This window comes from Hipposideros armiger, unplaced genomic scaffold, assembly GCF_001890085.2.
Source record: "Hipposideros armiger isolate ML-2016 unplaced genomic scaffold, ASM189008v1 scaffold_278, whole genome shotgun sequence".
In the NCBI taxonomy this organism is placed as follows: Eukaryota; Metazoa; Chordata; class Mammalia; order Chiroptera; family Hipposideridae; genus Hipposideros; species Hipposideros armiger.
Window position 1 is genome coordinate 1,297,624 of NW_017731628.1, and position 16,857 is coordinate 1,314,480.

Genomic DNA, 16,857 nt, shown 5'->3' on the forward strand with positions numbered 1-16,857 from the left:
AGGTAAGATATGAGACACTGTGTCACATATATGTGTAGTACCTCCTTCACTTAGAGCACCTTATCAGAATTGGATAAGTAGGGATTGGAAAGTAGGGTCCTAAAATAAAAACCAGTTTTGAAATGTGTACTATCTTTAGCAATCATTATTAGTAAACTATCAAACTATATGTGCTTGAAGACTTTCTTTTAGACTTTTAAAAAAAGACTATATATACTTTAAGGTGGCAAATATTGCATAAGGGAACAAATTTTCAAATTGAGTAAGAAAAAGTCCTCTTCCTCCTGCGTATTTCTCCTTTACTTTCACAAAGAACGCTTCACTGCTGACACTTCCTGTTACCAAATGTTGGTTGGGTTTTTCCCCCCACAACAAGTAATTTTCTGCAACACCAGCTGTGGGTGTCCTATAATTGAACTCATTTACCTGGAGATAGTGTCAGATCCCACAGGTTAAGGGTTCAGTCCTACAAGATTGCTCCCCACTCCCAGAACGCCAATCACAAGATTGCTCCCCACTCCCAGAACGCCAATCACAAGATTGCTCCCCACTCCCAGAATGCCAATCACAAGATTGCTCCCCACTCCCAGAATGCCAATCACAAGATTGCTCCCCACTCCCAGAACGCCAATCACAAGTCCAGGTTGTCACCTCTGCTTCTGACCGGTCAGCTATAAATCAAAGGTTCCCTGGACCCCGTTCTGGGGTTTGATTCATTTGCTAAAGCAGCTTACAGAACTCACCGTTACTTACTTCTTACCAGCTTATTATAAAAGGATATGATAAAGGATAGAGATGAACATCCAGGTAGAAGAGCTGTGCAGGGAAGGTGTGAGGGAAGGGGCGGAGCTTCCATGCTCTCTGAGTGCACCACTCTCCCTGCGCCTCCACGTGTTCACCAACCCGGAAGCTCTCTGAACCCCATACTTTTGGGATTTTTATGGAGGCTTCATCACGTAGGCATGATGGGTCATTAGCTCCACTTCCAGCCCCTCTCCCTTCTCTGGAGAATGGGGGTGGGGTGGGGCTGAGAATCCCAGGCTACTAATCATGGCTTGGTCTTTCTGGTGACCAGTCCCCATCCAGGAGCCCACCAAGAGTCACCTCCTTAGAACAATAAGAAAACATGCTTATCGCCCAGGAAATCCCAAGGGCTTTGGGAGCTCAGTGTCAGGAGCCAGGAGCAGAGACCAATATATGCTTTTAGTCCACACAAATCAATTTGGTTAAACATTATCAGGAAGGATGATAATGTGTTTGGTTAGGTATACCCCCTTTGGCTTATCATTGACTGCACGTGAAAGCTGTCTAAACATGGGCACCTGCTTCAATGTTTTTAAACAACTTTCTTGGGGTATCATTTATGTACCATAAAATCTAGTTTTAAAAGTGCAACTATGACCATATTTCAGTTTCAAGATGCAATTTTAACATGTAAACCTCAAATATGGTAAACAGAAAACTCACCCTCGTTATTGGGCTGGACTAAGACCTTTAGGCTCTTAAACACTGAGCAGCGTTTGTTTGTTTCTCTGTCCTGATCCCCTTCCTCTCTTCACCCCTCCTCTCCCTGCCACTTACTGTACTAGGTACAAATGGAAAGATAATTACTGTCCTGATCAGGAAGGTAGTCACGAAAACCGATGAAAGACATCAAGACATACTTTTGTGGAAGTGTCATCTTCGATAGGAGGGCTGTTCCGAGTATTTATGGGGTCACCTTTTTCTCAGCTCCAACCAGGTCCTGAGAAATTCAAGGGCTGAACTCAGTAAACATTTATCGGGCATCTGTGCTCCTTGCTGGGGGTACACAGATAAGAATTCATCCCTGCTCCTATTTAAGCAGCTTTCATTGAACCTCAGGTGACTAAGTATCAATCAGTGTTACTGGTGTGACTGACCTTGTGACCCAGTTCTAGTATCTTGACCTTTGCCCTCAGGGAAATACAGTCATACCCCTTTTTATTGTGCTGCACTTTATTGTACTTCACAGATGTTGTGTTTTTTGTTTGTTTGTTTTGTTCTGTTTTTACAAAATGAAGGCAAGGCCCTCTTCCAGAAAAAGATTACGAGTCACTTTATCATGCTGGTCTGGAACCAAACCCAAAATATCTCTGAGGTCTTCCTGGACAGACCCTTGTCTTGTAGCCTAATAACAGGGAGTCTTCCCCTATGGCCTGGCATGGCTTGCTCCCCCACTTCCTTCAGCTGTCTGCTCAAAAACCACCTTCTTCATTGAGCTAAAATTTCAGCCCTATCCCAACGCAGAGATTCATAACCCCGGTCCCTGCTTGATTCTACTCTCCAACACACAATTTATTTTACTTATTTATTATGTCGTGTATTCTGTGCTTCCTCCATTAGAATAGAGGTTCTGCGAGGGCGGGGATTTGGGTCTATTTTCTCCTCTGTCCTAACCCTAGGGCCTGTTTCCAAGTACATGGTCCAAACTCAAGGAATATTTGTTAAATGAATTCATGAATATCTGATCCTTCTCTTGTTCCCCAGTGCTGGGGCCCCATGCTGACAATCTACTTTTTCCAGACCTGGGATGCTGTCTGGATCCCATCTCATGGGCATGGGCAGTACCTCGGTCTAGAGTGATTCTGGAAGCTTCGATCACATTGCCCACCAGCTTGCAGCTCAGAACACTGCCTGGTTCTAGTTGCCTTGCTCCTTGAACTGAAGAATCTGTTTCTACATGTTGATGCCTGTTGCTGCCTGCCCCGCGCTGGTCCCCAACTAGCCTTAAGAGCTGGCTTATCCCAGTCTGCCCCAGTTAATTAACCTCCTCTGTGCGATAGCTTTACAAGACTGGACGGAAGACAGAACACCCATGATGCTATGAGAATTAAAATACCAGCCAGTGGGAATGAATGACTAACGATGGAAGTGTTTACCCCACACCATGCTGAACGCTTGAATCCTCCCGAAGAACTGCTTTGAAAGCAGCTGAATAAAAAAAAGAGTTTAAACATTTTGAAATAATTACTGATCCCTGAAATTAGCTTCTTAAAAGTAGTCTTTAAAGTCACTCTTGTATAAGCATAATATTTCTGGGCTAAATTTACCTAGGAAAATCTTGGGTTGTTGTAACTCACCATCCTATTCTAAGTTCCCAGCCAACATCAGTGTTTTCAGTACTCTCCGTAGCTTCTCATTGAAATAAAAGAAAAATGTTTTTTTCTGCCCTAAGGTTGAGGCCGAAAATAAAGACTCTTGAAGCCGTTTCCTCCAAGAATACCATAGGCTTTTAAAACACATGGAGCTTTCATTCCTGCCAAGTGTACAGTAGAGGATATAAATTCAGGAAACAAAAGCACATGGGTTAGTCAGGTGAATGCTGTCATTGAAACCCTGGAGAGGTGTGACCCTTATCAAGCTTCATCTGTCTCCTGGTGACCAATTTCTGTATGTGCTGAGTGACACTGCATTTGGAAACACCATTAACAAGTTTCATTTGTGGGACAAGACAAGGATAGTCAGTTGAGTACATTGTGAATCTTAGTAGGTCACACAGAGAAAGCCCCCTTTGGTTCATCAGGTTTCCTTTTCATCATCTTGGCAGAGGCACTTCCATGAGCTATTATTGGGAGAGGTAAGAATGGCAGTTCTTTCCTTTTGGATAAGACTGGGGGACATAAAGACAGCCCCATTCTGACACCTGGGAAAGGGTGCACACACCCCTCCATTGGATGACTAAGGGAACACTCCGTTGAACCTGGTGCTGGAGCGGCAGTGAAGTTGGCTTCACTTTACCAGAGCTGTAGAATTGAGTTTTGGATCTTCATTCTGCGTAGAAACTCTTTCAAAAAGCACTAGAGAGCATGGACACCATCCTCTGCCAGCAACCTCCTTCCTCTGTTCTCCTATTTTGCAGTTAACGCCAGCAGCAAGAGACCATGACTTTATATTTTCTTGGGGGGAACTAGACATTCTAAGCACGTCCCCTTAGGTATGAGTTAGGTTTTAAGGTGGAGAATACGGTGGGCCCGAGGTCTGGTGGTTTACGCTGCCATAGAACCCTCAAGACTTGCACCTCCCTGCTGCCCTATTACCAGCACCCCATCCGAGGGAGCCAGGTAGTGGGGGAATCCATCCGGGCGTCCGGTCCACGAAAGCAGGACCTGTCCTGGCTGGATTAGGTGAACTTTAAGGGTCAGCCAAAAAGTATCTGCGGTGACGCTGATCCAGGGCAGTTTCTGGAAGGCTGACGACCTCTACTCCTCCCTTGCTCCGTCCCCAAGTTGGGAGCTGCAGACTGGTTCCCGCCGGCCTCGGCTTCCACCTCCGCCACGCCCTCCTGCCGGCTGAGCTCCGCCTCCTTTCACACCTGATTCCAGCTCCGTTCCCACTTGTACGCGTGGAAACGAACATCGAGGTTCCCGCCGAGGCTGGGCACTTGAGGGCAAGGCCGAAGGAGCGCGTGCGAGAAGGTGGGCAGCTCCTCACCCCTGGGGGTGGGGGTGAGATCCCAGACTGACAGACCGACGTCTGGAACAAGTGGGGGTGGGAGGACTGGAGGAGGTGGAGCCGCGGGGGAGGGGCGGTGCCGCGGGGAGCGGAGCCCAGCCTCCCGCCCCCACCCCCCTTGGTGCCTTGGTCTGGGCGGTGACACCAAAAGCTCCCGCTGGCTGCTGGGCGCGGCGTCCGGCCCAGAGCGCGGAGGGCGGCGGGGCAGGTGGGGCGCCTCCCGAAGGGCGGAGCAGGGAGCTGGGGCTGCAGGCGCCGACGCTGCGCTCCCCGCGCCCGCCCGGCAGCCGCACCGCGGGTCTGGCGGAGCGGGGTGGCGGGCGCGGCGGGACCACCCCGCGATGCTGCCGCCTCTGTAGGAAGCACCCGAGCCCGCTGCCGAGAGAGGTCAGTGAGTTTCGGTTTGTTTCTCTGCTCTGCCCCCTCTGGGTCCCGGGCGGCGAGAGGGGCGCCAAGGGCTTGTGTGCGGCCCCATCCGAGCAGAGAAGCGGGAGAGGGGAGCCGCCGCCTGGTGTATAAGGGGTACGCTTTGGCGGGTGGGTGGGGGTGGTGGGGCCGCAGGGGTCCTGGGGACGGGGGCTCAGCGGGCGGCCCAGGAGCGCGAGGGAGGTAGTTGCGTTTCTCGGGAGCGCTGGTGGAGTTGGGCTGGCGGCTTGGGACCGGGTAAGGGGTGGGGGATGGCACTGTCGGTGGCTCTGCTGAGTCCTCAGATGCCCCCTGGAGCTCTGGTCCTAAGGAGCTGCTCGTCTCGTGCCCGCGCCGCGTGGGCGCGCGCGCCCAAGCTGCGCCCCCACCCCGCACACACCCGTGCAGGTCCGGTCGAAAGCCCCTTGTCGAGCGCCTTTCCCAGCGGCAGAAGTTACCCTCGCGCGCCCCTCTGCAGCCCAGGGGCCCCTCCCTGGAGGAGAGGGCGCAGAGGCGGGCCAGATGTTGGGGGTCTTTTGTGCGGACCCACGCGTCTTGGGCTCTTGGTTCCTGGAAGGGCAGTGGCAGGACAAAGCAGGCTGGACTCGTGGGAGACGCTGCTCGGGAAGCGGCGTCCCCTGATCCTGCCTAGGGTGTGGGTGGGTCGGGGGAGCATGACACGGTTTTGGAAAGAGTAGAGAAATCGGCAAAACAGAGTGACAATGACTTGAGGTGGCAGATGGGGTGAAGGAAGGAAGGATGCCTGCGAATGCAGCTCTGGTGTGTGTGAGTGTCTGGGCTGGTGACGAGGCGCCCCGCATTCCCATATAACCAGGTTTACCTAGTAAATATTGCTAGTGTGTGTTTGACCCAAGATGTTATTCTCCGCCTTCTCGTATTTCTTTCGGAGGGATCACAATTGCTAGCAGAAGCGCTACCACCAGAGCACTTGGGGGCGGGGGAGACTGCAGAGGAGTGGGGGGAGGTGGTTATTTATCCTGTAGAGACAATTAGGAAGCGTTCCGCCCCCTCCGCGGCCCGCCAGCCCTCCACACCTCCGCCGCCTTCTCCCACCTTCCCAGTGCACCCACCCCACCGCCGCTGGCCGGGAGGGAGCTTGGATTCCTCTCTGCTGCGCGTACCTAACCCTTTACTGCATGTATTTCACTGCAGGCTGAACAAAGCTCAGGCTCAATTGTGCTTCCTGCTTGTCAGCCTCTTGCTTCCTAAACGCATACCATTTCCACTTGATGTCATCACGCAGGAGGGGGTGAAAGGGACTCGGTGACAGATTCAGGTAACCCCCAATAATCTGGGCAGCCTCCCGCGTGTCTCTGGGTCATTTGGGCCAACAGTGCTTGCACGGGGCGGTTTGGGTGGTTTCTACATCACCATTCCATCCTTATCTGTGTGGAGGAGGAGGAGCGGGGGGCTGCTGAAACTCCTGGTTCTGAGAAAGAAATTGCCTGTGACTTTAAACCTTCCTTTGGAAGAAGTCATTGAGAGCAGGGTGCGTTTGGTTGGGGTTGTATAAATCCCACCTGGTTTCCTCTGATGAGAATTTTGATATAATCAATACATAGGCAGTTGTGTCTGAATTGTGGGGTTTGGAAATATGCCTGCTTTCTTATCTGTAGTAATATATTTTGGCTTCAGTCTGTAAGTGGGATAGCGTTTTTTTTGTTGTTGATTTTTATTTTTATTTTTTTAATTTTGAAAAGCTTTCATTGTAAGACTGATTATAAATTTGACCAGTGTTCAATTAGGGCACTGGTCAAATGTAGTGACTTTCTTATGAAATAATGTCCCCCCCCCCCAACCCCAATCCCTTCCTTGTAACAGTGTTTGCAATATGGAGAGGGACATGCCAGCTGTAAGTTACTGGGCAGTAGAAGGGAGAGCTGTTGGGGGAGCAGAAAGAGAATACAGAAAGCAGCTTTAGTCAAGTTTCCATTTATATAGCTGTGAACCATTAGATTCTCAGTCTGCATTTTATCTTTAGGTTGTTGGTTCTTTTCCAAAAACTCTGGCCTGTTCTTTTCTTTCCAAGGATAGTTCTGTTTCGATGTCAACCTAACCAGGTCTGGGGTTAATTGTGATAGAGCTCAATGAAAACGTAACCTTCAGACGTATCAGGACACCTTGGCGTTAGCGTTCCCTCCTAGAGGGCCGAGTCCTGGCATCCTACACAAGTGGCAGGGGATAAGAACGGTTGCAAAAATGCACCAGGTTTGTCTTGTAGGGAGGAGGGATTGCTGAGGACCAAGGCTCCGCGGATGCTGTCTCTCCCACTGCAGCAGTAGCACCAGCAATGCCTGTGGCAGATGCTCTCTTCACCACTTTCCCCTCTCAAATCCCTTAAAAAAATAAAATGAAAAAACTTGAGAGATTTGTCACTCACCTCTGTCTAGGGTAGTTTTGTTTTGAAAGGTGACTTTAAACAAAAAACATAAGTGACACTGGCATTTATCCTGCTCTCAAAGCATGCAGGAATCACTAGAAGTAGGCGAGTTATCTAGTCCCAGCTGAAACAAAGGCCAAGGCTTTGCAAAGATTAGATTTGTAATGCTGTTAAGACAGAGGTATCTGGACAAGTAATTTTCTGTCAGCAATAATGCAGGGTGTGTGCTGTGTTCCTTCAAGAAGAAAAACCACGGGATGGGCTAATAGGGAGTGGAAACAAAGGGTGTGGTGTGTTTTGTTTTTTTTTAAATAGAAAAAAATAAATACTTCACACACACAATTCCACATGGGAAAACAGCTGCCTGCGCATGTAAACGCACATCCAGGAACAAAGATGGCCATAGTGCAGTGTTAGGTTTCATTGTGGTTTTAAATTGTGTACAGTCAGGAATCATAATAAAGTGTTGTATTGATGTTCAACTGTTTTGTGTTTTTTTTAATAATTTTTTTTAGGTGAAAGCTCCCCACCCCCAGACGTCAGCAGTAATGAGTTTAACTTTAGGTTGGGGGAGCCCTAGAGGTTATTAAACAAACCTTTGCTTTCCAGAGCTGTTTTTACAACATTCATGTAATTCATTCGGCAGTTTATCATGCACCTGACCTATACTGGGCTTTGTTATAAGGGCCAAGAGGTGGGGGTGTGGAGACACAAAAATGAACCACCTTCAGGGAGCTTAGAGGGGCGATGGAGAAATGATGACCTGATTCTAATTAAGTTCAGTGGAAGCTCGAGAGAGTAACAAAGAGCGGCATTGGACTTCTGAGGAGGGAGCATACGATCATTTGGCCTTTACTCGAATGCCTCTTTCCTTGGGGAGCTCACTACTTTGTTAATGACTGGACCTGTTGTTGGAAGGTGACCTTTTCTTCATAGTCTTTCAAGTCTTCAGCGGAATTCCACATGAATGGTTAGATTTCACCATTGCTGAAAGGTCATTCTGTTTTCCCTCCCTCCCCCCTCAGTGTTGTTTGAACCCGCCTAGCATGTTGGCACCCTCCACATTTCAAGGTATCATTTGGTCCCTGCAGCACTCGAATTTTGAAACAAATTCTGCTGTTCTGTATCATCTGATTTAGAAAACAGATGCGGGGGGGGGGGAGTGTTTTGCAGGTTCCTCTCTTGTTTTAAACAGTGATGTATCAGCAAGATAGGTTGGATTATTCTACAGTAACAAATAATCTCCACATCTCAGTGGCTGAAGACAGCGTTTTTCTTTCCCATGCTGTGTGTCCAGCGTGGTGAGCAGGTGGGCCCTGCTCATCATAGTCACTCAAGGACCCAGACGGATGGAGGCGTGTTCTTCCATGTGCTCGTGAGATCCCGGCAGCATTGAGAAGGAACCTAGAGGATCTGGCTCTAGCAATATGACCGGACCCAGAAGTGACCAATATTGCTTCAGCCAGCACTAGTCGTGTGATTCCGTTTAGCCACAATTCAATATTTCTGGTACTGAAAAGGGAGAACTGGATATCGGGGAGCAGCACTGATGACTTCCCCAAGTGAGGTGGCCCAGGCAAGGCTGTGAAGTGTGTTCCCACTGGGCCCAGCTCAGTGCTTCGTAGGCATTAGGTATTATACCGGTATCGACTGAATGAATGAATGATACATATCTTAAAGAACCTGGTCCCACCCCGACCTATTCCTTCCTGTTCTATTGGTGTTATATTTACGAATGTGACTATACACTGGTCCTCGAGTAAAAAAATTACAGTTTTCTCTCTTTTTACCTGCTTTGAGTAGTTGTTTATTCTGAAATGCTAGGCCAGGAGCTATTTCCCAGGCTGGTCTAGGAGGCTCAGTGCTAGCATTATGTAACAGAGAGGTGTTACTTACAGACTTTCCCTCGCCATCTGCCTCCTGTCTAAGACTTCCTGAGCTTGTTTGGAACAGCCCAGGATAGGAAAAGAGTGGCAATGGGCCTAGCCTCACCCAGGAGGTAGCCTCGCCCAGCAAGGACTGCAGGGCGACAGATAGGACCTAGAGAAGGCAGGGATGTGTGCAGAATAGCCTGGGTTTCCTGCTTGTGACTTTGATGTTTGGTAAAAGCAATTTGAGTGAGAAGCTTTTTCTGGTCACAGGACTAATAGAATACCCAGCGTGTCTGGGGCATTCATGCTTCCATCAGCAACCATGGTAACTAGGATGGCGGTAAGTTTCCAAGGCCTCCTGGCCACACTCTCCCTAAAAATAGTTGAGTGCTGTGGAATAGGCATTTGCAAAGGGCTGTGGCTTAAGCAGTTGGTGGCTTGTAGAACGATTCTGCTCTGGAAAGTGCTGGCCACTCAAATACGTTTGTTCATGTTGTGATAAATGCATGCATGGCTTAGAATTTGTAGGATTTGGTGAGCACTTTTAGCTTAAGCATGGAATTTAACAAAATAGTATTGCTCTGATTCAATAATCACCTTGTTGAAGTCATCTTTATAAATACATCTTTCCATAGTCAGGTGACATGGTAAACTGTTAGCCCCTTGTGTCCCAGTGACTCGAGGACATGAGTATTGGCCCAAGCACACAGAGGCCGCCCTGCAGTGCCTTCTCTTGAGTGACAAAATATTATTGCATCCAAAAAGTTCTGAAGTGGGAGATAAGCAGCAAAGAAACCAGCAGGGAGAACCAGATAATCACCCCTCTTTGGCCCCCAGGAGCCAGTGCGGGATGCCTGGGCTGGGCAGAGAGCAAGGCACAGCCTGAGAGGGGAAATTAAGCCGTGGGCACTAGTCTTGAAATATATTTGGGAAGTTCCAAAATACGTTTCTATATTTTGTTTGACCTCTGACTCCCCACCACTTTCTATGATGAAGCCAGCCGACCAGGTAGAGGACACTTGTGGAGTAGATGTGGTTCCTGGCGCCGGCCATCACAGTGTCGCAGAAGCCAGGAAGGAGGAAGGCAGGAAGGCGTCGCTTTTCCTGCTCCCCCACCTCGTGGCTTTGTAAACTGCACTGTGTTTCAGGGGTCTGCCTTCATGACGGAAACCACAATTTGGATAAAAGAAGTACGTATTTTATGTTGAAGGATTTTCTACTTCTGGTTGACCTCCTGTCATTGTAAGATTTAAAGACGAAGGTCTCAAGTCATGTATATGTGACTTGTGTTTCCTCTGGGTGGTTCTTGAGGCCTTGATTTCCTGGCCTAGACCCTGGGTGGCTGCTGAGGCCTGGAGTACATTTTTTTGTAGAGTTGTGTGTGTGGTGGGGGAGGGGATGGGGAAGGGGGGTGATGAGTAGGAAAATTGCCACTTGATTTATTAATTCCTGCATAGACTGAACTCACTGCAAGCATCCTGCGTGATAAAACTTAGTCTAACATCACATGGGCTTCCTGGGCTATCAGACCTTCATGGAAAAAGGGGATTAATGAAGTGCGGATGTGCCGCTGATAGGGGAAAGTCCCAGAGAAATGCAAACTACAAATGCTGTGTCCTGTGCTTCCGTTTTTCTTTCTATGCCTTTCTACCCCCATCTTGCTCTTACCTACCAAGGAAATGTAACTTTTCTGGCCTAGTTCCCATTTCTAAATCCAGATAATCACACTAGATGCGCTCCTCCTCACTGAGGTTCTCCAAGAATTGATGAGGTTTTTGGTAAAAGCTTTGACAGTTACAGTTGCTGTGGAAATAGGGAACATTATTATTGATATTGGCATTCTGGTTATTAACAGATGAACTGTCCCTCCTTAGTGACAGTTCCCACAGTTCCCTTCATTTTCATCCCCAATGCCACATCCTAGCTGAGAACCTTATTTCTCTCTGGGCTATTAGAGTGGGTACCCTCACCTCCTGGCTTTCCCACCCCAAATCCGTGTTACAATATATCCTCACCTTTAGGACCATAGGATGTTGTAATTGTTCATTCTCTTGCTTAATAACCTTCAGTGGCTTCTGTTTTTCGTGTGTGTGTGTGTGTGTGTGTGTGTGTGTGTGTGTGTGTGTGTGTGTGGCGGGGGAGTGGGAGTGGGCAGATTGTGTTGAAGCTCATATTGCGTAAAGTTTTCCCCAGCTTAACCCTAGACTTCCTTTTCAACCTTGACTTTTGCTCTGCCTGACTTTAAAATGCCCTGTTGGCTGGGATGGTTAACCCACTCATTATTCCTCAAAAATGGTTTACATAGCCTTTTTCTTAATTTTGGAATATTCTGTGGCCTAAAATATCCTTTCCCTAGACTCCATATTTAAAGGTGGACTCAGCTGTTAACTCTTCTAAACAATTAACTTCATCACTTCAGTCCTTAGCAACCCTTCACGCCTCCCAACTTCTTTCTTTTATTTCATTCAACATTCATTCATTCACAGGGCACTCATCATAGATTGTCTTGTATTAGTTACCACCTAAGACGGACATGTCTTTTTCTTTCTGTTTAATTGCAAAGAACAGAAACCCACTCAAGCTAAAGGGAGGTGTATTGAAAAGATGTCCCAGGATATCTTTTGTCATCAAGCCACATATCACAGGAGTCCCAGTGAACAGAGCTCTAACCGCCATTACTCAGCTGGGGGAGAAGAGGGTAGTTCCCCCCAAGTGGGCCTGTGAACTGTCAATATATAGCAATGGGGACAAGCAGGATCTCAGGTCCCTTGAAAGTTCCTTAAAGACTGGGTGAAGTTTAACCCAATTTTGTATTCCCCCCCCCCCTTGTTTGTACAAAGTAAGGGCTCAGTGAATACTCAGTCAGGACAGCACAGAAATGATTTTGACCTACTGCGATAAGAGAATTATAGATGATTTTGACCTACTGCAGTAAAAGAATTATAGATGGTTTTGGTCTGTAGATTTAAATGAAGTTAAGAGAAACTTCTTAACAGCTTTGCCTACTTGCATTAATAATGATTAAGACTTGAATGAAGTTAGAGTGGCCAGACTGCAGTGTGCATAGCAATGGTTGTGGGGGCGAACATACGCACCTGGGATCATCATTATAACAAAATGAATTCTTATTGACAGTCTGTTTTCTAAACCGAATTTGTCGTCTTCTTCCAAAACAATAACAAAACAAAAAACTCTCTCCTTGGTGACATACGGCAAGCAGCATTAGAACTTTACACCGCCCCAGACCACCCCACGATCTCAAGAAACAGATTGTACTGTTTGGGTTTGACACGAGTGGGTGATAATGCCCACAACTGGCTACCACGTCTCCCTGGATAATTAACTTGCAGCTCTAAGTGTCTTCGTGATAGACATCTGGTTTACCTCACCTCTTGATTTTGGAGTACTCATCCACACGATAGAAACTCTTCTTTACCACTCAGAATGCTTGATCATTATGGATAGTGTTATTAAGACAGAGGAAATGTGTTCAGCTGCTTGGAGAAAATGGCCTAGAATACATTAAAATGATGTTCTCAGCTTGATGAATAGTGAATGGAGCTAAGATAAATGTCTCAGAAATAAAGTATTTAGTATGATATTCTTTTGCAGTTGTATTGCTCTGGGGTAGGTTTGCAAATTGTTTCCTTGCAGGTTGGATATGAAATTAAAAGTGGTGGGAGAGCCTGTGCCTAGATCTCTGTACTTTGTTTAGAGAATTTGCCCCTTTGTTGCCTGAGACTTAAGGATTACTACCATTTTAACTGAGTAACAGCTAAATCAACCATGCAGGTAGAGGGCCATTTTTAACTGGGGTAAGTACCTCCCCTCCCCCAATCCACTCTTATCCATCACACTAACACTTCAGAAATCTAAGGTAGAAATCCATCGTTTTACGTGTGGTGGTGGGTAAAATAGCCTTTGGAACACTGAGCATTGATGACTTAACCCTATATTAGGTATACAATTGTATTTATTAAGTTTATTCAAATATTGAGTGCATACTGTTGGCCGGGCATAATTCTGCAAAATTCTAACTAAAACCCCTGCCTTGCCATATCTTAATGTGTGAACTTAGCTCATAATTAATTTGGTTTTCTGCTCTTTGCACGATGGTAAAGCTAAAAGGGCAGAGAATAAAAGAAATGTGTCTGATTAACTTTTCTTTCTCAATTCTTGATCCCTGACCACACACGTATATCCCTACCTTACTGAATCCTAATTCAGTTGAGTGGTTAAAAGAATTTTGACGTGAAATGGGTTTGGGTTCAAATGTGAACTCTGCCATAATAATCTTGAGTAAATAAGATCTGGCTGAGCCTTGGATTCTTCATCTGGAAAACGGGGGACAATCAACACCACCAAGTTATTGTCAGAGTGAGATCATTTACATGAAGTGTTGCTTTATCCATCATAAGCGCTGCATAAATGGCAACTATGATTAATGTCCACTTTATTCAGCGTCTACCATCCACCAGTCATTCTGGAAATCTCAGAATGAATGGTCATCGTCTAAACCAGTGGTTCTCAACCTGTAGGGTGCTACCCCTTTGGGGGTCGAACGACCCTTTCACAGGGGTCGCCTAAGACCATCAGAAAACAAAAAGATATTTATATTGCGATTCATAACAGTAGCAAAATTACAGTTATAGAGTAGCAACGAAAATAATTTTATGGTTGGGGGTCACTACAACATGAGGAACTGTATTAAGGGGTCGCGGCATTAGGAAAGTTGAGATCCGCTGGTCTAAACGGAAGCAGCTCTGAAACTAGTCACAGAGATAACCACATCCAAATAACTACAGCCTTTGGCGTTTATATGAGCATTTCTTTCGTATGTCATTGTCGTTAGAGTCTTGTCATTGGAGAGAGTTCGGAAAGCTTTGCTTAAATGGCCCAGAGTTTAAGATGACAGGCCTTCTTGGGAGGAAGCCAGAGAAAGCCGGGAGGTTCTGAGACAGACCCAGGGCACCGGGGCCTTCCTTAAAGGACACCATCCTTTTTTTCTCCTGTGGCCTCACTCCTCTCCAGCAACTGAAGGACCCCCGGTAACGGACCTGTCTTTCCTTGGGTCTGATTTCTTGGCGGGTAGGGTGAGCAACTGACGCAGTTTGTACAGGACTAAGAGGATACCCGGGTTGCAGGAGTTTTCTGTTTTCAAACCAGAACAATCCCAGGAGAGCTGGGGCAAGTCGGTCACCCTACTAAGGAGCTCTGTCCTTGTTCTCTGATTGTCGTGCGCAACCCTGAAGCAGGCTCTGTGGGCATCTTACACGGTTAGATATACAGTCACCCTAAGACAAGGGGCAGGAGAGAGTGGGGGAGGCAGTGTGGCTTTGTCAGTCGCTGTATTTATGAATCTGCTTTTGGGAATGGGGTTATTATTATTTTAAAGAAGAGAGCTCTTTAATAAAAGCAAGAAAACCAGACTATACACTTTACATATAAAGTTCATGAGATCTTTAAAAAATTTCACTTAATCAGGGGTTTTTGCTGTGCCTGGTAGGATTGTTGCACAGGGCTTGGTACACAGTAGGCACTCCATGAATACTGGGTTCCTGATCTTCGTAGGGTTTCAGTCTGGGGCCTTCAATAGCTAATTTGAGAATATGTGACTCTAGATCTGCTTTGGGTTCCTTGTCGCACTGATACCCAGAGTGTATTTGTGTAAGAGCTTATGCTCTTCTTGACTGTTTTCCTCTTCTTGGTGGAACCACATGATGCTAGCAGATGAGTCGCCTTGTCTTTTGGCAGCTAAGATGCTTCTGGACCATGTTGCAAACAGGAGCATAGTACAGACTGTGACGGGGGAGGAGCTTGTGTACATGGTGCCCAGTGCTTTCCTCCCAAAGATATAGGAGGGAATTCCTAATGAGTCTGTTAATGCTGAGCAGGAGTTGGGAAAGGAACCAGGCCCTATTGCATACTACTGAGTGGAGATATCTGAAACCCTGGCTCTGATGTCTCAGAGTTCCTTCTCTCTGAAGCTCTAACTAGTGCAACTGATGGTGTGGGGGTTCAGAGCCAGTCACCCCAAGATGTTCTTCTGTGATATGTGGATTGTTTTGAGCTAAGGGCAATTTTAGCTTAAAGCTCCCAAAACTTCTACCCCCTTCCTTTAACTGCCTAGAAGAATTTGAATTAGGGGCCTTGGCCATAGTAAGCTTATCAGTGATAATCTTTTTTTGACCTATCTGTATGGCAGGACAAACTTTTATTTATTAAACATCTGCTCTTATCATCCTGCAATGACCCTTTGAAGCCCCCAAAATATTGGGTTGTCAGAAAAGTCGTGACACATTTTTGCAACGAAAAACAGAAAAAGTACGTCATGACTTTTCCGACAACCCAATACCTTACCTCATCCCTAGCTCAAGCTGTCTTATATACCCATGTTCCCTTTCTATCTCTGAACCGCTCTTGCACATGGGGACCCTGACTCTCTAATGTATGTGGGGTTCCCATACATATGTATATATTAAATTTGGTTATTTTCTCTGGCTAATCTGTCTCATGTCTACTATTTGATTATTAGACCAGCCAGAAGAACCTTGATGGTGAAGGAAAATTTGTTTCTCCTTCACAATGGAAACTGATAAGGCCCTTAGATGAGTCACTGATTTTTCTTTTCTTTAGCTGATGCCTCAAATAATAACCCTTTGTGTTCTGTTTCTGTTTATCTGGGGATGTTAGGACGCTGGACCTGCAGCAAATTTCCAGAAACAGTAATTAGCTTGCTCCGTGAACCCCATGCACACGGCTCCTGAAGGTAATTGCTAGACATCTACGTCACCCTTTGAGTCAGATTTCCCTGTAATCATTATGTATACCAAGATATATCCATTTATGTTCCTGATAAGCCACATTTCTTCATGGTCTATTACTTCATCTAAGAGAAAGGTGATTAGCTTGTTTATGGAAGGGGACTCTTAGGCCAGCAGAATTCATTTAATAAATTACCTGTATTTCTGTATACAAAATGCTACATATTCGTTCAAAGAGTTAGTGTTTCTTTGCAGAGTCCATAGTAATTTTTTCCAACACTGGAGTTAGGTCTATCAAAAATTGATCATTCATACACTTTGGGTTTATGACAAAATAATAAATAAAGTATTTGAGAATTGCAATCCAGTTGTATTTCCCCTACAAGAAGTTTGTTGGCTTATAGCAGAAAATGTTTTCACTAAGAAGTTTAAAAGAACAGGTCAGACTTTACCCCAGACTTAACTTCACCTAATCCGTGGAGCCTATCTGTCCATAGAGATGCCAGACCTACTCTTGAAGGTGCTGCTTAGAAGAACTTTCTGTTGGACTCAAGACTAGTCTGCAATGGGAATTGAAAAAGAGGGGCTGTCCAGACAATTTAGAGTTCCATGTAGATCCGAGAGGCACTCCAATTTGAAGTCTAAATGTGATTCAGCCTAGTTCCTCTAGTTTGCCTCAGCTTTTGTTTTATTCCTTACCTTTGACTTATTGCAAAGGGCGACACCATTAGATTCTGTGTCCACTTGTAATGAAGGTGAATGGGGTTTAATTGAGGCTAAAACCCTGGAAATAAAGGACTTGATCGCTTCTGGAATTCTCGCCCCACTGTAGGAGGAAGTGGCTCTGAACATGCCAGCTCTCCTCTGGGTTCTGGAGTCTGCTTCCCTCATTTAACTTCTCCTTTGAGATTCTGACTTGTAAAGAAACAAATTTCTTCCTTTT

At 46.3% G+C, this 16,857-nt stretch overlaps 1 protein-coding gene across 8 annotated transcripts in view; it reads left to right on the top strand.

Moving 5' to 3' along the window:
• Positions 1 to 4,367: 4,367 nt before the first annotated feature.
• Positions 4,368 to 16,857, top strand: part of RNF152 (ring finger protein 152) — a 78,922-nt gene continuing 66,432 nt past the window's right edge. For 2 of the 8 annotated variants that reach the window (XR_002125634.1, XM_019657697.1), the window contains exons 1-2: positions 4,641 to 4,860; positions 6,052 to 6,175. The gene's annotated coding sequence lies outside the window, so the exon portion shown is untranslated. Of the gene's footprint in view, positions 4,437 to 4,640; positions 4,861 to 6,051; positions 6,176 to 10,146; positions 10,341 to 15,843; positions 15,920 to 16,857 lie in introns of those variants that run through there. The other 6 variants (XM_019657699.1, XM_019657696.1, XR_002125632.1 and 3 more) reach the window with 5 other exon arrangements.